Below are 6,631 nucleotides of genomic sequence, written 5' to 3'. Positions count from 1 at the left end.
CAACCTTAAAATTATCTTTTCGGATGAATTTTTGAGTTGCAAGGTAGGTTGCAACCTTATATAAACTTTTTCCTTTAAAGCATACGTGCCCTTTAAATTTTATCATGGTATATAATGGTATGTAATTTTGATGTAAAATGCTATTAGGATTATCTTAAAATCTACTTCTTCTTCTTTTTATATCCAATTATAAAATTTTAAAAATAGTTAAAATCAAGTAAATATATATATGAAAATTTTGAAAATGGACTGTGTAGATAATATTTTTAAAACTTAAAATATTTTTATTTTTCATATTCATACATCTCGATGTCGAGATGATTAACCATAAAACTACCTTCTTTTTTTTCTTTTTTTCTTTTTTTTCTTTTTTTCTTTTTTTTTTTTTTTTGTTAGATTTGATTTTTGAAGGGCATCCGTAGTCCGGCATTATAAGGTAGCATCCTTATATAAACATTTTCCTTAAAGAAATGATCATAATTTATTTTCAAACGCATACAAAACACATGGGAGCAAGGAAAGTAGAGTTGGGTAAAACGAATGTGACTCACAAGGAGTCGTATTCCACGGGGTTCAATTCCGCCTTTCCATCGAAGGTATCGCACAAAGATCCACGACGGTCCGCTTTTACTTTTTCTTTCTCTATTTTTAAAATAAACTTATTAAATTATCTAAACGAAAAGACCAAATCTATCACCGATGACTCACCGCACGTGGGTGCTAACTCTTAGTACCTTCGTGCGGGCGTACGGGCTCTCCAAACGTGCAGGCACTTGCGCGGGCTCTCTGTACGTGCGGGCATACCCGTGCGGGCGGGCACTCTTGTGACAGCAGACACTCCTGCGAGCCAACTGTGCGTGCAGCCACTCCTGCAGGCTCTCCTTATGTGCGGGCGCTCGTGCGGGCTCCCCTTGCGTGCGGCTACTCGTGCAGGCTCCCCTTGCGTGAGGGTACTCGTGCAAGTGTTGTGTGCATGAGGGCACTCGTGCGGGCTCCCCATGCGTGATGGCACTTGTACGGGCTAGCCAGGCGTGAGGGCCCTCATGCGGGGTCCCCATGCGTGAGGGCACTCGTGCGGGCTCCCAGTGCATGGGGGACACTCGTACGGGACCCGTGCGTGAGGGCTCTCGTGCTGGCTCACCATGTGTGAGGGCACTCGTGCGGGCTCACCGTGTGTGAGGCCACTTCGTGCGGGCTACCCGTGCGTGAGGCCACTTCGTGCAGGCTCCCCCGTGAGGGCACTCCGTGCGGACTCCCCGTGCGTCAGGGCACTCCATGCAGACTCCCCGTGCGTCAGGGCACTCCATGCGGGCTACCCGTGAGTCAAGGCACTCCGTGCGGGCTACCCGTGCGTGAGGGCTCTCGTGCGGGCTACCCGCACGTGAGGGCTCTCGTGCGGGCTACCTGTGCGTGAGGGCTCTCGTGCGGGCACACGTGCGTGAGGGCACTCGTGCGGGCTTCCCGTGAGTGAGGGTACTCGTACGGGCTCCCCGTGCGTGAGGGCACTCGTGCGGGCTCCCCGTGAGGGCACTCCGTGCGTCAGGGCACTCGTGCGGGCTCCCCGTGAGGGCACTCCGTGTGTCAGGGCACTCCGTGCGGGCTACCCGTGCGTCAAGGCACTTCTTGCGGGCTACCCGTGCGTCAGGGCTCTCGTGCGGGCTACCCGTGCGTGAGGGCTCTCGTGCGGGCTACCCGTGCGTGAGGGCTCTCGTGCAGGCTACGTGTGCATGAGGGCTCTGGTGCGGGCTACGTGTGCATGAGGGCTCTCGTGCGGGCACACGTGCGTGCGGGCTCTCGTGCTGGCACACGTGCGTGAGGGCACTTGTGCGGGCTCCCCGTGCGTGAGGGCACTCGTACGGGCTCCGCCGTGCGTGAGGGCACTCGTGCGAGCTCCCCGTGCGTGAGGGCAATCGTGCGGGCTCCCCATGCGTGAGGGCACTACGTGCGGGCTCCTTGTGCGTGAGGGCACTACGTGCGGGCTCTCCATGCGTGAGGGCTCTCGTGCGGGCTTCCTTTGAGTGAGGGCCCTCGTGCGGGCTATTCCGTGCGTGAGGGCTCTTGTGCGGGCTACCCCTGCGTGAGGGCTCTCCTGCGGGCTTCCTGTGAGTGAGGGCACTCGTGCGGGCTCCCCGTGCGTGAGGGCACTCGTGCGGGCTACCTGTGCGTGAGGGTACTTCATGCGGGCTACCCGTGCGTGAGGGCACTCGTGTGGGCTCCCTGTGCGTGAGGGCACTCGTGCGGGCTCTCCATGCGTGAGGGCACTCGTGCGTGCTGCCCCGTTCGTGAGGGCACTCATGAGGGCTACCCGTGCGCGAGAAAACTCGTGCGGGGGCTCCCCCGTTCGTGAGGGCACTCGTGGGGGGCTACCCGTGCGCGAGAAAACTCGTGCGGGGGCTCCCTCGTTCGTGAGGGCACTCGTGGGGGCTCCCCGTGCGTGAGGGCACTCGTGCCGGCTCGCCAGGTGTGAGGGCACTTGTGCGGGCTACCCGTGCGTGAGGGCAGTTCTGCGGGCTCCCCGTTTGTGAGGGCATGCGTGCGGGCTCTCCGTTCGTGAGGGCACTCGTGCGGGCTCTCCGTTCGTGAGGGCACTCGTGCGGGCTCCCCGTTCATGAGGGCATGCGTGCGGGCTCTGCACTCGTGAGGGCACTCGTGCGGGCTCTCCGTTCGTGAGGGCAGTCTTGCGGGCTCGTCAGATGTGAGGGCACTCTTGCGGGTTCTCCATGCGTGAGGGCACTCGTGCGGGCTGTCCGTGCGTGAGGGCACACCTGCAGACTCTCCGTGCGTGCGGGTGCGGGCCGTCCCGTCCTCCTTGCACATCGCCCGCAGATCTAAACCTCTATAGAGAGAAAGAGGGGCCGTTGCAGGTGATGCAAACGAAGAGAGGGAGAGAGAAATGATCGCTGAAAGGAATCTAGAGAGATACGAAAGAGAAGAATGAAAGAAATAAAAGAAAGGATTCACCTTGGAGATAGTTGATGGGTGAAGAGAGAGAAACGGCATTTTGGTGGTGAGGCTGCCATCGGAGAAGAGATGGAAGAAGTTGCATCCCCTGCAACAATACTCTTCTTCTTCACCAACACCACCACATTCCATTAAATTACCCCCAAACCCTAACGATCAATCAGCCTTTATTTTAAATCAATTCAGAAAAATTACAGAACCGAGTTACAAGCAATCCCTTTAATTGAAAACGGTGAATGCATAATCCGCGTATTTGGGCATCCACATTTTCTATAGGAAAGGGTAAAAGTACGTTATAAGAAATTAATCGGTCAGTTGAATATTCGGGAGCCAAAGACTCGTTAATTTGAAAATTTGTATTTAAGATGAATTATTGGGTTCATTAAATCTTGGATTTTGATGAACTTCGTTTCATTTTCAGCAATTTATCAAATATTGAATCGGGAAAGAAAATATATGACTGTATCGGCTACAAGAATCGACCTCATGATAGTCAATATGAGTCCTTACCATCCATCAATGCATGGTGTTCTTCGACTCATAGTTACTCTAGACGGTGAAGACGTTATTGACTGTGAACCCATATTAGGTTATTTACAAAGTGGGATGAAAAAAATTGCAGAAAATCGAACATTCATACAATATCTTCCTTTAGAGAGAGAGGAGGGCGTAACACAGGGAAAAGGGGCAGATGAGATCGAGGTTCAGACCTTTTTCGCGGCAGCTGCTGAAATAAACCGGTGACAAATAAACGAGATGAGCAAACGCTAGGGATCAGCAGAGAGGGGTCTGGCTGAGCGGCGTGGTGCGAAGAGAGCGAAGTTCCAAGTTTCTGGAAGACACTTCCTTCTATTTTAAACCATGTAAAAATCCCAAAACCAGAGATGAATCTATTTTGCATTTTAAACCATTTAAAACCCCAAAACCAGAGATGAATCTATATATATCCATTTCAAACCATGTAAAAAACCCAAAATCAAAGATGAAAAAGCCAGAATCTCTGCAAGTTCATCCAAGCTACAACGATTCAAGATCGTACCTCCCGCCTTTACAAAGCCACCCAAAACGCCGCTCCCTTTCTTTCTCTCTTCCTCTAAGCACTTTCTCTCTGTATCCCTTTGCTCCGATTGTACATGTAGGGAAGGGGTTAAGTTCTGAGGTTGACCCTTATAATATTATCTAACGACTGCATTCTTTAACCTTCAAAAAAAATCAAATTAAGATGCATCTTCAAACTTTATCACTTTGGGTGTCATAAGTATCTAAGATGACCTATTAATCTATTTTTACCCTAAATCTAAAATTCAAAGTTATAAAGATGGTAAATAAAATGCTTAAATAATATATTATAAGATACACTAGTTTCAAAACTATAATTTTTTTTTTTTTTTTGTATCTATATATCTCAAAGTCAATATAATCATTTAAATTCTTAAGCATCAAAACAACATTTTATTGTCGATTTCTAAGGTGCGGGTTATTTTATTGATCAAGGTTGATGCCTTGTATAATTTTTTTTGTCTAAAAGATAACAAAAAGAAGAAATAGGACGAAGGATAAAAAGAGACTCAGGTTATTTTTAGTACAAATAAATCATAATCATTATTGTCCATTAGATTTCAAATCAAATAGTTTTGAGTGAATTGTTGGCTAGACTCAAAGTTCAAAAAGAAAGTTCTTGAATTTTGTGATACAACTTAATACATCCAATTTAACATCTGAGGGCTATGAGTGATCGTGACCTCCTTCTAATAAAGATAAATTATCATTGCACAATCCCAACAAATAAAACAACATTCAAAAAGTAAATAAAATAAAACAAGAAAAAATGTTTCATATGGGGTAGACTGCATTTCTACATATGCGGTCCAAAAAGTATAAAGCATCCTTCTTCAAGATGGATGCAAGCAGGTGTTCTATCTAAAAACAATAGAAACTAACGGTCCAAATGTTTTCTGACTTGGATTATTATTTTTACTTTTCAAATTTTATTTATTTTCATATTCATGATCTCCAGGTTAGAGATTGCATGTCCTTAAAAATTAAATCTTGAAATCCATCTAAAAAATAGATTTATTAAGAGGCCTGGATTTTTACATATGCAGGATTGGCCACATAGAAACCGGGTCCATAAAACAATGGGGAGGAAATACATGAGTTGTTTCTTGCTTGGGCCAACCTCACATAGTATATCTCTCCCCCTCTTATCATTAATTGACTCCAACTTGAAAGAATTTTCTCGTGAAATTTCAGAAGATTTGATATTCTCATGCTTTCCACAGGTTTTCTTGAACACGGTACTCAATCGGGCTCTCTTCGAGTTCAGTTCTCGGATATGCGATGTTGAGCAACAGGTTCACGAAATCTTTAGAGAAACATGGAAACAATCATGACACCGCATGCATATTTGAAGGTTATGCAATTTTATCGGAACGTGGGCCATAGGGAATTTTCGAGATGATGATAGGTATTTGTCACTGGCGCAATGCTACTAGATTGGTTTTAATGTTTCAATGAAACTTTTCGAAAGTATTTTGGTCAATTTTTTTATGTCAAATATTTTTTAAGAACCCCATCGCCCAAATCAAATTTGAGATGGCATGTTTAAACTACTTATGAAATTCACAAGATATAACAGAGAGAGGGGAAGGGGTCCATGGATGATGAGGAGAGACGATAGTTTTTTTAGAATTTAAGATGATGAAGTCATTAGAAAAAGAAAAAATAATAAATACTTTAAGGGAAAGCTTTCTATGTTCTGTTTTAATTCTAGACATTGAAAAAGTTAACTACATGGTTAAATGCCCTTTTGTTTTGATTTGTAGGAAATCCATGGTTTTTTTTTTTAAGAGACATTAGGATTTATTTGAGATTATAATGAAAGAAAGCGGGCACATGTCTTTTTCCTTAATAGTTTCTCTGGGTCGTTAAAACATGTGGCATGAGTCGAAGAGTATCATCGAGTTCCTATATGCAATAGAGTGGAAGAAGTTTGTGCATGATAATTAGAAAAATAATAGAGAGTGTGGTTTATATAAGGTAACAATGTAGAAATAATGTTGTAATGTTCTAGACCATCTATTTTAATTGGGACAAATTTAAATAGAGCCGAGTATCTAAACAATCAAATTAGAGTCTACCTAAAAAATTTCACTAGAAGATGTTGCTTTGATGCCGAAATATCATTAAATTGATCATCTCGACATCAAGATGCACGGATATGAGAACAAAATGAATTTCAAGTTTTGGAAATAGTGTATTATGTAACGCATTTTTGGACCATCAATTTTCAAGTTTTCATAGATCCGTTGATCTATAATATTTTTGAAGCTTTAAACTTTATAAATAAAGATGAAAATATATTTTAAAACTATCACAAAGACTTCCAATATTGAAACCACATTTCTCGATACTATTTGAAGGTAGGCTGTAATTTGATTGTTTCGAGCCTAGGCTCCATACAAACCGCACCCTAATATTTTGATTTGATGTTCTATATCATTTATTTTAATTGGAAAGTGTAGATCCAATACGTATTTTAAGACAACTTCAAAAAGTGGTGCTTCCTTCAAGACACCCTAATATTTTGATTTGATGTTCTATATCATTTATTTTAATTGAAAAGTGTAGATCCAATACGTATTTTAAGACAACTTCAAAAAGTGGTGCT

General features: G+C 44.3%; 2 long non-coding RNA genes across 5 annotated transcripts; one reads left to right on the top strand and one right to left on the bottom strand.

Annotated features, from left to right (window-relative positions):
• Positions 1 to 462: 462 nt before the first annotated feature.
• LOC148783373 (uncharacterized) lies at positions 463 to 4,107 on the bottom strand. Of its 4 annotated transcripts, none has more exons than XR_016049721.1 (4): positions 4,001 to 4,107; positions 3,672 to 3,793; positions 2,962 to 3,068; positions 463 to 2,836 (listed from the first exon to the last, which is right to left on the bottom strand). It is a non-coding gene; the product is annotated as an uncharacterized LOC148783373 (long non-coding RNA). The 4 variants fall into 4 exon arrangements; XR_016049723.1 differs by having other exon boundaries at positions 2,962 to 3,049; positions 3,672 to 3,810; positions 4,001 to 4,103; XR_016049722.1 differs by having other exon boundaries at positions 2,962 to 3,065; positions 4,001 to 4,098.
• Positions 4,108 to 4,972: 865 nt separating this feature from the next.
• On the top strand, positions 4,973 to 5,531 carry LOC148783372 (uncharacterized). Its single transcript, XR_016050399.1, has 2 exons — positions 4,973 to 5,148; positions 5,244 to 5,531. It is a non-coding gene; the product is annotated as an uncharacterized LOC148783372 (long non-coding RNA).
• Positions 5,532 to 6,631: the final 1,100 nt, after the last annotated feature.

Source organism: Amborella trichopoda, chromosome 2 (genome assembly GCF_054954075.1).
Source record: "Amborella trichopoda isolate Santa Cruz 75 chromosome 2, AtrichopodaSantaCruz75HAP2 v2.0, whole genome shotgun sequence".
NCBI lineage: Eukaryota > Viridiplantae > Streptophyta > Magnoliopsida > Amborellales > Amborellaceae > Amborella > Amborella trichopoda.
The sequence above is the reverse complement of the archived record's forward strand: the minus strand, read 5'-3'. Positions and strand labels throughout refer to the sequence as shown.